The following is a 13481-nucleotide window of genomic DNA, read 5'->3' as shown; positions in this document are numbered from 1 at the left end:
ATATCTCAAGAAATAACATTAAATGATATTAAGAGCAGAAGGATAAAGCAACATAACTGGACAGTGAAATAAAGGATAACCTGTAAAACCCGCCTTAGTACTTGAGATTATACATCCCTGGATAACGATCCTTTCACATAACCTAGTGGCAGTACAGATAGTTATAGCCTTGAGTTGGCTGGTGATGTTATCTAACAAGTGCAAAGATAGGCGAGGCTTCCCCGAGCAAAGTTGCAAGATAGGGATTAGAATTATATCCCATGTGTTAGTCCTAGTGCAGCTGATAGTGGTGTTGATGCTCCTGGGAGACTGTGCAGGCAGATACAAGAGACGCAGAAACAAGAGGTTGGCCAAGGCCCGTAATCTAGAACGCAGAAAGCCTTTGCAAGATCCAAAGAAGGTTAATCAAACAGAAAGACGGCATGAATACCTATGTGAGTCGTGAGTGTCCCAATCCGATCGCCTGATCAATGAAACCGAGGCAGGAGACACACGAATCAAGACAGAATAAGGCAGGGAAAGGAAAATTGTTGTTCATGGTGCGATATTTTTAAGGGCTGGTCACCTGAAACCTACGCAGTCCTCAAATTGATATGGCATTCAATTGAGGTAATAATGGTAGTGGAAGGGATATGTATCGTGATCCAACTATATCTGATGTGTCAGATCAGAGAGATATACAACCACGTGCTTCTAGCCGAACAGCAAACAGCCTTGTTAATTATGTAATGTAGGCATGATAGGGAGGCGAATGATTTTGTAATGCATTAGGGAAACAACCAAGAACCCGAGCTTGTGCACTGTCTGTACAAAAAGAAATATAAGTGGCGTGCCAATATCCCAGGGAAATGGTCAAGGGTAGTATGTAAAGACTCCGCAAAATATGGAACTACGAGCGATCCCAGGGATATGAACTTGATATCACCATTTCCAGCAGATGGCTCAGAACATATATGTGCTCAGCTGATTATTTAGAAATAATCAGAGACCAACAGGAGGGACTGAAAGGGCAGATTACAAATTGTAATTACAATTAATAATAATAATTGCGATGTTTTAAAATGGAGTTAAAAGGTTTTTAAAATGGAACACACAGCCTGTTTTTCAGACTGTGGGAAGCATGTGTGGGATGCCTACCACAGAGGAGCAGATGTTCCAATTCATACACCAAAGGGAGCTGGACACGGACACAGACAACATAGAATTTGAATTGTACAGCAAGATAAGAGGTAAATAAAAATAATCATAACAACATGTGTTTGGATTTCCCAATGAAGGCATATAGAAGCCAGATTGGAGGAATCGCTGTACCAATCATTCATGTATTAATCAGCATTTATTAATTGTAACTTGCGTAATTACGTAATGCTATCATTTGAAACTGTATAATGTAAGTTGTCTCTGGCAGTATCTTCGAGCATTCTTTCAAGGATAGCTCCCCTGCCGGCTTGTATTAATAAAACCTGCCTTAAGTTTAAGGCTAACAGAATCCGAGTGGTGGTTTGAAGTTAACGCTAACAAGGTTAGAGAGATAGGGAGAGGTGTAGGGGCCCGTGGAGGTTAGGGAGATAGGGAGGGGTTTAGGGCTGGAGGAGGTTACAGAGATAGGGAGGGGTGTCGGGGCTGGAGGAGGTTAGAGAAAGGTAGGGGCGGGGCCATCGAGGGATTTGAACACGAGGCTGAGAATTCTAAAAGCAGCGCCTCGCTGGGGCCGAGGAGCGGGGAGAAGTGCCGTAACGCAACCCCCTCACTACCAACCCTGCACTAAACCCCATCATCTGTTAAATCACCTGGAGTTCCTACGACCATCCTCCCCCTCTCTCTTGGTATTTATCTACTCACTTCCTCACTCAAAGCTTATCTCCTATTGACAGTCCGTGTGAGTGCCCTCGCTGTCCCAGAATTGCTCCCCTTGGACACCGACTGACCTTCCCCGTGCCTCCTCCGCCCCCCTCCTGTTCCATGACGGCCGACAAATTCAGGTTGTGTTCCAGTTAGCAAACAAAAGATCCGGGCAGCGCGGGGGGAGGGCTCGTATAAATTAAAACACATGGCGGGCCGGTTAGGGCATGGGGGGGCCCACAGGCCATATGTTTGACACTTCTGATCTACCCTGTCAATCCCAATAAGAATTTTGTTTGTTTTAAAATGAGATCACCTCTCATTCTTCTAAACTGTAGAGAATATAGGCTTAGTCTACTCAATCTCTCCTCACAGGACAATCCCCCCATCCCAGGAATCAGTCAGGTGAACCTTCGTTGCTATCCTCAATGGCAAGTCCATACGTCCTTAGGTAAGCAATCAAAACTGTACACAATACTCCAGGTGTAGTCTCACCAGGGTCCTACATAATTGCAGTAAAACGTTCAAGAGCAAGTTATTATTTAAATGGAGAAAGATTGCAAAGTGCCGCAGTACAGCAGGACTGGGGGTTACTTGTGCATGAAACACAAAAGGATAGTATGCAGGTACAGCAAGTGATCAGGAAGGCCAATGGTATCTTGACCTTTATTGCAAAGGGGATGGAGTATAAAAGTGGGGAAGTTTTGCGACAGATATAAAAGGTTTTGGTGAGGCCACACCTGGAAAACTGCGTGCAGTTTTGATTATCATATTTACGAAAGGATACAATTGCTTTGGAGGCAGTTCAGAGAAGGTTCACTAGGTTGATATTAGGGATGAGCAGATTGACTTATGAGGAAAGGTTGAGAAGTTTGGGCCTCTACTCATTGGAATTCAGAAGAATGAGAGGTGATCTATCGAAACGTTTAAGACTATGAGGGGTCTTGACAAGGTGGATGCAGAGCTGAGGTTTCCACTGATGGGGGAGACTCGAACTAGAGGGCAAGATCTCAGAAGAAGGGGCCGCACATTTCAAACAGATGAGGAGGAATTTCTTCTCTCAGAGGGCTGTAAATCGGCGGAACTTGCTGCCTCAGAGAGCTGTGGAAGCTGGGACATTAAATAAATTTAGGACAGAAATAGTTTCTTCAATGATAAGGGGATGAGGGGTCATGGGGAGCGGGCGGGTAAGTGGAGCTGAGTCTATGATCAGATCAGCCATGATCTTATTGAATGGCGGAGCAGGCTCGAGGGGTATGGCCTACTCCAGTTCCTATTTCTTATGTTCTTATGTTTACTATTATCCTCAAATCCTCTTGTAATAAACAACATACCATTTGGTTTCTTAATTGCTTGCAGTACTTGCATATTATCTTTCAGTGATTCGTGTCCAAGGACACCAAGATCCCTCTGCACACCAACATTTCCTAATCTCTCACCATTTCCAGTAGCTGTTTCCAGTCCACTTTGGCTAAACCACATCTCAGCTTAGTAAAAATGGCTTTTCCCCAATTGAAAACTTTTATTCCTGGTCTATCTTTGTCCTTTTCCAGAAATACCCTAAATCTAACTGAATTACGATCACGAGCACCAATGCTCACCCACTGCTACCCCTTCCACCTGCCCAGCTTCAGTCCCTAATACTAAGTCCAGAACTTCCCCCTCTCTTGCTGGCCTTGCTACGTGCTGGCTAAAAGATTCAGCTGGTTGCTGACCCCTCTTTGAAGAAGGGAAATAGGTGATTCCTATCCACTCTATCTAGGCTCCTCATAATTTAATACACCTCATTAAGGTCTGCGCTCAGCCTCCTCTGTTCCAAAGAAAACAAACTATTAAGTGGGTTGATGGGCTGGAGGAGGTTACAGAGATAGGGAAGGGTGAGACCTTGGAGAGATTTGAACAAGAGAATGCGTATTTTAAAGGCTGATGCCACCAGCCATCACGCCCAGTACAGAATGTGACTCACTACCAACAGGAAGGATGTTACGTTAAATACTACAAATGCATAATGAGAGGAAATCAATCTCTGTCCCTTTAACTAACAGCAACATGGAAAGAGGGAAATGAATGACCTTTAAATACCTGGTCCACTTGGCACTGAAGTGTCTGAAACTCATAATAGGAACTCATCAATGGAAATAAAATACTGACAGATGTTAAACTGTTTTGTTGACAAAATAAATCTCGATTTAACTTTTGAAAGATAAATAGTTTAACAGTGGTTGACACATACTCACCCGATGGGCCGACTCAGGATCCACCCCTCAAGAACCACGATTGGTTGCAGAACACGCTGCTCCCTTGGCCCTCCGGCTCTGATCTCTCTTCCTGTTGGTTCCCAGGGCAATCAATCACCACACGCCAACATCCCACTGCCAGATTAAGTTGAGGGGCTCGGAGGAAGAAATAAAATGAGGCCGTGAATCTGAGTTAAGAAATAAAATTAGAAAAACATGATTAAATCAACGAGGAGAGACAATATAAACTAAAGGGTACAATCCTAAAGGGGATGCACGAACAGTGAGACATGCGGGTATATGTGGACAAATCGCTGAGGGTGGCAGGACAGGTTGGGAAAGCAGTTAAAAAAGCTTGCAGGATCCTGGGCATCACAGAGTACAAAAGCAAGGAGGTTATGATGAATCTTTGTAAAACACTGGTTGGGCCTCAAGTGGAGCATTGTGTCCAATTCTGGGCACCGCCCATTGGGATGGGATACCCTTAGAGAGGGTGCAGAAGAGATTGACAAGAATGATACACGAGATGAGGGACTTCAGTTTTGTGACTTGACTGGAGAAGGTGGGGTTGTTCTCCTTGGAACAGAGAACGTTGAGTGGAGAATTGATAGAGATGTTCAAAATCATGAGGGGTCCGGACAGATTAGATCGAGAGATACTTTTCCCATTGGCGGAAGCGTCAAGAACCAGAGGAGATGGATTTAAGGTGGATGACCAGAAGAACCAAAGGCGATGTAAGAAAAATCTATTTCATGCTACGAATCGTCAGGATCTGGAATGCCCGGCCTCAAAGGATGGTGGAGGCAGACTCAATCACAGCTTTCAAAAGGGAATTGGATAAGTATCTGAAAGAAAACATTTGCAGGGCCGGGGGGAAAAGGCGGGGCAGTGGGACTGGCTGGGAGCCGGCAAGGGCTCGACGGGCCGAATGGCCTTCCGTGCTGTAACCATTCTCTGATTGTTTGAGCAGAACCACTCTGTTCCCTGACTCAATCTAAAGCCTCCCTGTTTGTGAGCACCTCTGTTAAACCTGTTTATCTCCGCCTTCACTATATTCAATGATCCAGCCTCCACAGCTCTCTAGCAGAGAATTCCACAGATTTGCAAGAAGAAATTCCTCCTCATCTCATTCTTAAATGGTCTGAGGAGAAAAGCTGCATTTGTAAATAGAACAGGATTTACTGGGATTGCTTTGGGCACTGAACCATGTTCATTCTGGCAGCTCTTGTTTGTTGCTGATTATCTTAATAACCCCTATATATGGGCTGGAGATTAATATCTTGTAGAAATGTTGAACAAATTATCTTCGTTTCAAACACAGTTTGTCGAATATTTGATTCCTCCATGATCAGAGGAGACTAATTGATGTTCTTTTAGCGACTTCCATTTTAGTGCTTTTTCTGAATCTAACTTATATCACTTCTCACCATTTCACCTTCTATTAAATCAAACCCTCAAACTTGTCCGGTTTGAGTACGTCAGTTGCAATTGTAGTAGAGTTAACTGCAGTGTCTTACTTTAAACTCAGCTGAAATCCTTTGAACCACCCCTTTATTGAACTGCCTTGCAAAATATTTGAAATCCGTTACTTTCTGTAACCTGGTTTTGGAACCGATTGAATTTTAAAATGCATCCACACATTTTGCACGTGATAGCCTGTGAAATATCCTGATATTTGTAATTGGCATTGCCACAAACTCAGCTCTCTAGACACCGATTCAATCCCTCTCCCCAACTTGTGTCTGTGCCTGAACCGGACTGTTTGCAAACTTGGTGCCATACTTAACCCTGAAGTATGTGTTTGACCACATATCCACAGCATAATTAAGAATGCATATTTCCACCTCTGTAACATCGCCCTTGCCTCACCTCATCCGCTGCTGACCCCTCATCCCTGCCTTTCTTACTTCTGGATTTGACTATTACAACACACTCTTGCCACATTCTCACCTGCATAAACTAGAGTTGATCCAGAATTCGGTTGCCCGTGCCCGAACTCTCACCAAGTCCAGCTCACCCATCAGCCCTGTGCTCGCTGAACTACATTGGCTTCTGGTTCAGCAAAGCCTTGATTTCAAAATTCTAAAACTCATATTCAAAACACTTCATGGCCTCTCCCCTCCCTAGCTCTGTAAATTCCTCCAGCCCCAACCTGCACCAAACCGCCACCTCCACCCCCCGCCGCCCAACCATGAGATATCTATCTTCCTGAGCATCCCTGATTATAATTGGTGGCTGTGTCTTCTGTTGTCCAGACCCCAAGTTCTTGAAATCCCAGCCTAAACCTTTCTGTCTAACCTGCGCAGTACCTGCCCTGGCAGTTCCTGATGGGATACTGCAGAGCAAGTTTTTCTCTCTTATCTAATCCATGCTGCATCTTTCCACGGAGTGTTTGATAGGAGAGTGTCGGGTGAACTTTACTCAGTATCTAACCCGCGTTGTTCCTCCTCTGGGTGTGTTTGATGGGATGGTGTAGAGGGAGATTTACTCTGTATCTAACCCGTGCTTTACCTGTCCTGGAAGTGTTTGATGGACAGTGTCGGGGGAGCTTTACAGTGTATGTAACCTGTGCTGTACCTGCACTGGGAGTGTTTGATGGGACAATGTCGCAGGAGTTGCACTCTTTCTCTAACCCATGCCGTAACTGCGATGGGAGTGTTTGATGGATCAGTCTATGGGGAGCTTTACACTCTGACTACCCCATGCTGTGACTATTGTGCGAGTGTTTGGTGGGACAGTGTAGAGGGAGATTAACTCTGTATCTAACCAATGCTGCACCTACACTGGGACTGTTTGGGACAGGCTAGAGGGTGATTTAACCTTCAATATCCAAGGCTGTATCTACCTGACAATGTCTGGTGAGACATTGTGGAGGGAGCTTTACTCTGTATCTAACCTGTGTTGTCATCATCATCATCATCATAGGTAGTCCCCCGAAATCGAGGAAGACTTGCTTCCACACCTGAAGTGAGTTATTTGGTGGCTGAACAGTCTAATACGAGATCCACAGGCTCGGTCACAGCTGGAACAGATAGTCGTTGAAGGAAGAGGTGGTTGGGTGCAGCACGCTCTTTCGATTACCTGCACTTCTTTTCTGCATGCCCTTGGCGATGAGACTCCCGGATGCACTTCCTCCACTTCGGGTGGTCTTTGGCCAGGGACTCCCAGATGTCAGTGGGTACCTCGCACTTTATCAGGGAGGCTTTGAGGGTGTCCTTGTAACGTTTCCACTGCCCACCTTTGGCTCATTTTCCGTGAAGAAGCTCCGAATAGAGCACTTGCTTTGGAAGTCTCGTGTCTGGCATGCGAACTATGTGGTCTGCGTCGCGGAGCTAATCGAGTGTGGTCAGTGGTTCAATGCTGGAGACGTTAGCCTGGACGAGGACGCCGATGTTGGTGTGCCTGCACTGCCAGGTGATTTGTAGGATTTTGCGGAGACATCGTTGGTGATATATCTCCAGCGAGAAAAAGTGTCTACTGTACATTGTCCATGTCTCTGAGCCATACAGGAGGGCGGGTATTACTACAGCCCTGTAGACCATGAGCTTGGTTGTACCTGCCCAGGGAATGGTTAATGAGACAGTGTAGAGGAAACTTTACTCTGTCTCTAACCCGTGTTCTATCTGTCCTGGGAGTGTTTGATGGGACAGTGTAGAGGGAGCTTTACTCTGTATCTCACCCGTGCTGCACCTGCCCCGCGAATATCCGCTGGACTAGTATAGAGGGAGATTTTCTCTACATCTAACAGATGCTGTATCTGCCCTGGAATGGCTGGGACAAGTTAGAGGGAGATGCAGTCTGTGTCTAACCTGTGCTGTACTTGCACTGGAAACGTTTGCTGGAACAGTTTGGAGGGAGCTTTATCCTAAATTTAACCTGTTAAGTCCAGAAAAAGTAATGTGATTGAGTACTATAGACGTGAGTAAGTGTGACCTGTCTCTTTATTCTAACTTCAGAGTGCACGTACAAAATGGAAGGTCTGCTTATATACAGTGCTCCCAAGGGAACCTGGGATCCCTTGGGACTCCAACAGATACGCCCTGTGCTGGTGGTAGAATTCTGGTTACATAGAGTTATATACATCACATCACTCCCTCCCAAAGTCAAAGTACACTTATTTGCAAGTTAAGACGATCTGGGGCTTTTCGTTCCCGAGTCGATCGTCTCGGTACAAATACAGGTGCAGGTGAGTTCGTTGGTTCTTCGCTGGGCTGCTGCGCAGCTGACCTTGCTGGGCTGCTGGGGATGATGAGTTCAGTTTCGTGGTCAACCATGATGTTGGTTGCTACTTGTGTGTGTGTCGGAGGGTCGAATTTGATTGCTTGTGGCTGTCTGTGAATCGCAGTTTGGTTTGGTCCAATTGCTTTCTGCAAGTTAATCCATTTGCGAGTTTGACCTGAAACACCCTCCTCCCTTCTTTGGCAATGACAGTGCCAGCAAGCTATTTGGAACCATGTCCATAGTTGAGTAAAAATACAGGGTCATTGACTTCAATATTGCGTGACAAATCTGTGCGATCACGGTACATGCTTTGTTGATGCCGCCTGCCCTCGACTTGATCATGGAGATCAGGGTGAACGAGAGAAAGCCTTCTTTTGAGCATCCTTTTCAGGAGCAGCTCAGCTGGGGAACCCCGGTGAGAGAATGGTGTCTGGAGCAGTGGCTGAGCTGGACTCGGGACAGGTGGGTCTGCAGGGAGCCTTTTCTCATGTGTTTCAAGCTTTGCTTGATGGTTTGGACTGACCATTCTGTCTGGTCACTGGATGCGGGCTTGAACGGGGCAGATGTGATGTGCTTGATCCAATTGCGTGTCATTAAATGCTTGAATTCAGCGCTGGTGAAGCACGCACGGCTCGTTGTCGCTAGCAAGGACATCAGGCAGGCCGGGTGTGGCTCGTAGGTTTTCGAGGTTGGCAGTGGACGTGCTTACAGACATTATTACAGACTCAATCCAGTTCGAATAAACATCCACAAGAACGAAGAACATTTTACCTAGAAATGGGCCAGCAAAGTTATCGTGGATCCTAGACCACGGTTTGGAGGGCCATGACCACAAACTTGGGTGCCCTGGGTGCATTGCTCAGTTGCGAGCAAGTGGTGCATTGGCGCACGCAAGACTCCAAATCTGAGTCGATATCGAGCCACTACACAAGGGGTCTGACTGTAGCTTTCATCATTACTATGCCTGGGTGGGCGCAGTGTAGGTAACGTTTGAACATTTCCCGCCCTTTCTTGGGCAAAACCACGTGATTACCCCACAAAAGACAGTCCGTCTGTCTGGACCTTTCGTCTTTACGCTGCTGGAATAGCTTGTTCTCTTCATGCATCTCCGCTGGGACGCTGGCCCAACTCCCATGGAGGACACAGTTTTTACAAGGGACAGTAAAGGTCCCTGGCTGGTCCAGATCCTCATCTGGCGGCCGTAACAGGTGACTTTTCATTTTCAAATGCATCCATCACCAAGAGCAAGTCTGCAGGATGTGCCATTTCCACCCCGATGGTGGGAAAGGTAGCCGACTGAGGGCATCACTGCAATTCTCTGTGCCTCGCCAGTGGTGAATTACATACTTATATGCATACAGCGTGAGCGCCCATCATTGGATGCGAGCAGAAGCATTGGTATTCATACCTTTGCTCTCTCTGAATAGCGATATGAGCGGCTTATGGTGAGTTTCTAACTCGAACTAAAGCCCAAACAGATACTGGTGCATTTTTTCACCCCGTAAACGCATGCGAGCGCTTCTTTTTCAATCATGCTGTAGGTCCTTTCGGCCTTGGACAAACTCCTGGTCGCATGGGCGACTAGTTGCAATGTTCCCAATTCGTTTGCTTATTGTAACACACGCCCGACCCCGTACAAAGATGCATCGCAAGCTAGCACTAAACGTTTTCATGGATCAATACAGGACAAGCAGTTTGTTGGAACATAACAGATTTCGGGCTTCCTCAAAAGCAGTCTCCTTTGATTTCCCCCATGCCTAATAATCTCCCTTGCGCAGCCACATGTGTAGAGGTTCTAGCAAGGTGCTTAACCCGGGTAGGAAATTACCAAAATAATTGAGGATCCCCAGGAAGGACCACAGCTCCGTCACGTTCTGTGGTCTCGGCGCATTCTTGATGGCCTCCGTCTTGGTGTCAGTGGGTCTGATGCCATCTGCCAAGATTCTTCTCCCTAAGAACTCGACCGTTGGCGCCAGGAAAACACACTTCGAGCGTTTCAACCTCAGTCCCACATGATCTAGCCGACTTCGAACCTCTTCCACGTTCTGCAAGTGCTCGACGGTGTCCGGACCTGTGACCAGTATATCATCCTGGAAAACCACGATGTGCAGAACCGACTTTAGCAGACTCTCCATGTCCCTTTGAAAAATAGCCACGGTCGATCGAATTCCAAACGGGCATCTAATGTCGATGAACAGACCTTTGTGCGTGTTGATGCAGGTGAGGCCTTTTTAAGATTCCGCCAGCTCCTGCGTCATGTAGGCCGAGGTCAGGTCCAACTTGGTGAATGTCTTTCCTCCTGCCAGTGTCACAAATAGTTCGTTTGCCTTGGGTTGCAGCTACTGGTCCTGCAGCGAAAAATGGTTAATCATTACTTTATAGTCTCCGCAAATTCTGACCATGACATCACCCTTGAGAACCAGAACAATCTGACAGGCCCACTCGTTGAACTCCACCAGTGCGATGATGCCCTCTCGTTGAAGCCTTTTTAACTCGATCTCCACTTTCTCTCGCATCATGTATGCCACTACCCGTGCCTTGTGATGGATGGGTCATGTAGCGGCAATCAAGTGGATCTGCACCTTCGCCCTCAAGAAACTTCCGATCCCTGGCTCAAACAATGACGGAAACTTGCTCAGAAGCTGGGCACATGAGGCGTCATCGATGGATGAAAGCGCTCGGATGTCATCTCAGTTCCAACGTATTTTTCACAGCCAGCTTCTGCCGAACAGTGTGGGACCATCTCCTGACACTATCCTGAGTGGCAGTTCGTGTACTGTTTCATTATAAGAGACTTTTAATACTGTGCTGTCAATTACTGGGATCAGCTCTTTAGTGTAAGTTTTCTGTTTGGTGTGAATGGGGCTCAGCTTGGGCCTGTCGAAGGCCCTTTTCTCATGATGGACTGACTCGCACCCATGTCCAATTGCACAGATACTGGAATTCCGTTCAGTTCGACATTTAACATGATCGGTGGACATTTCGTGGTGAAGGTGGTTCCCTGTACACTTCTGCCTCCTCGGTTTCAGTCTCTAGTTCAGTTTGATCCACCATGGATCGGTCCAACACTGCAATGTGGTGCTTTGCAGTGTTTGCAGCTCATCTGCACATTCGCTGGAGGTGTCCCCTTTTTCCACAGCTTTTGCACACATAGTGTTTGAAGCTGGATAAAGGGCTCGATGATCACCTCCGCAGTGCCACCAAGCTGTTAACTGCCTCGCATTAACGCTTGATGGCAGATTCTGTGTCATCTGAGATCATGCAGCTGCAGGCGTGTACATTCTGCCATATGCATTCCTGCCTGAAAACGATGTTACTTTGTGTACAGTACTTGCCGAAACATCTGTATGCTGCGAAATTTATTTGGCTGGTGGACATAAATGCCAAGGCTATCGTTATGGCTTTGCTCAGGTGCGGTGTTTCAACAGTCAATAGTTTGCGAAGGATATCCTCATGGCCAACGCCAAGCACAAAAAATCTCTTCGCATTTACTCCAGGTGTCCATCAAATTCGCAATGTCGTGCAAGGTGCCTTATTTCGCCGACGTAGCTCGCCACTTCCCGGCCTTCAGACCGTTGGCATCTGTAAAATTGATACCTTGCCTTCAGAATGCTCTCCTTCGGATGTAGGTGCTCCTGGATCAGCGTACACAGTTCTGCATACGATTTGGTTGTTGGCTTCACCGGAGCAAGAAAATTCTTCGTGAGGCCACAGGTCATTGCACCGCAGAGAGTGAGGAGGATCGCCCTTTGTTTGGCGTCATTCACATTCCCTGCCAGCTCGTTGGCCATGAAGTATTAGTCGAGTCGCTGCATGAAGACCTGCCAATCGTCCCCTTCTGAGAATTTCTCCAGGATATCAACAGTTCTCGGCATTTTCACATGATGGTTCATTATCTCGTCGCTAATTGTTATGTCCAGAATAAAGTAATGTGATTGAGTACTGTAGACATGAGTAAGTGTGATCTTGGTCTCTTTTTTCTAACTCCAGAGTGCACGTACAGCATGGGAGGCCTGCTTATATACAGTGCTCCCAAGGGATACTGGGATTCCTTGGGACTCCAACAGATATGCCCTCTGATGGCGGTAGATTGCTGGTTACATTGGGTTGCATACATAACATCACCCATGTTGTACTTGCCCTGGGAATGTCTGATGGGACAGTGTAGAGGGAGCTTATATCTTCTGTGCTCCATGTCTGTTGTACTCCGCAGAGGATGAAATCCACATTGTGACTCCAGGAGGAGCTCCTCAGCCACAGGGGAAGACGGTTGAGGAGAATTCTAGTGATGACTTTCCCAGTGGCTGGTAACAGGGAGACTCATCTGTAATTGCCACAGTCGGACTTGTCCCCTTTGTTAAAGATGGTCACGATTACTGCATCTCTGAGATCTCCAGGCCTGCGCTCCTCCTTCCAGATGAGAGAGATGAGGTCATGCATTCATGCCAATATTGCCTCTCCACCATACTTTAGTGCCTCAGCGGGGATTCCATCAGCTCCCATTGCCTTGTTGTTCTTGAGCTGGCGGATGGCCTTTTCTATCTCGTGCAGTGCTGAGGTTTTGCTGAGATGTTGGCAGGTAGCATGCTGCAGGGTGGAGTCGAGGACACTCTAGTCAAAGGCAGAGTCTCGGTTAAGGACATCTTCGAAGTGTTCCTTCCAGCGGCTACTGACTGCCTCAGTGTCCTTGATGAGTGTTTCCCCATTCTTGGCCAGCAGTGGGGCGGTGCCTTGGGTGCTTGGGCCATAGGTGGCCTTGACTGCGATGAAGAATCCTCGCACATCATGGCTGTCGGCCAGCTGCTGAAACTCCTGTGATTTCTCCACCCACCATTTATGCTTTAGGTCACAGGTTTTTTCTTGGACCTCGGCCTTAAGCCATCTGTAATGCTGCTTTGCTGCTCCCGAGTTGGGTTGTTGTTTTAGGTTCAGAAATGCCCTGTGCATGAGATTAATTAGCTCTTGGATCTCTTGGTCATTCTCATCAAACCAGTTCTAATGTTTCCTCGATCAGGCCAACATCCCCAGCATCGAAGCACTGAACACACTCGACCAGCTGCGTTGGGTTGACCACATTGTTCACAACTATTTTAAGTAGAACAATAATCAAATTCCCCTGATTAAAGGGTGGAGGGGGGTCACAGTGCAGAAACTTTCATTAAAGTGCCCCCTTGTTTTCTT

Source organism: Pristiophorus japonicus, chromosome 23, assembly GCF_044704955.1.
Source record: "Pristiophorus japonicus isolate sPriJap1 chromosome 23, sPriJap1.hap1, whole genome shotgun sequence".
NCBI classification, from domain to species: Eukaryota; Metazoa; Chordata; class Chondrichthyes; family Pristiophoridae; genus Pristiophorus; species Pristiophorus japonicus.
The sequence above is the reverse complement of the archived record's forward strand: the minus strand, read 5'-3'. Positions refer to the sequence as shown.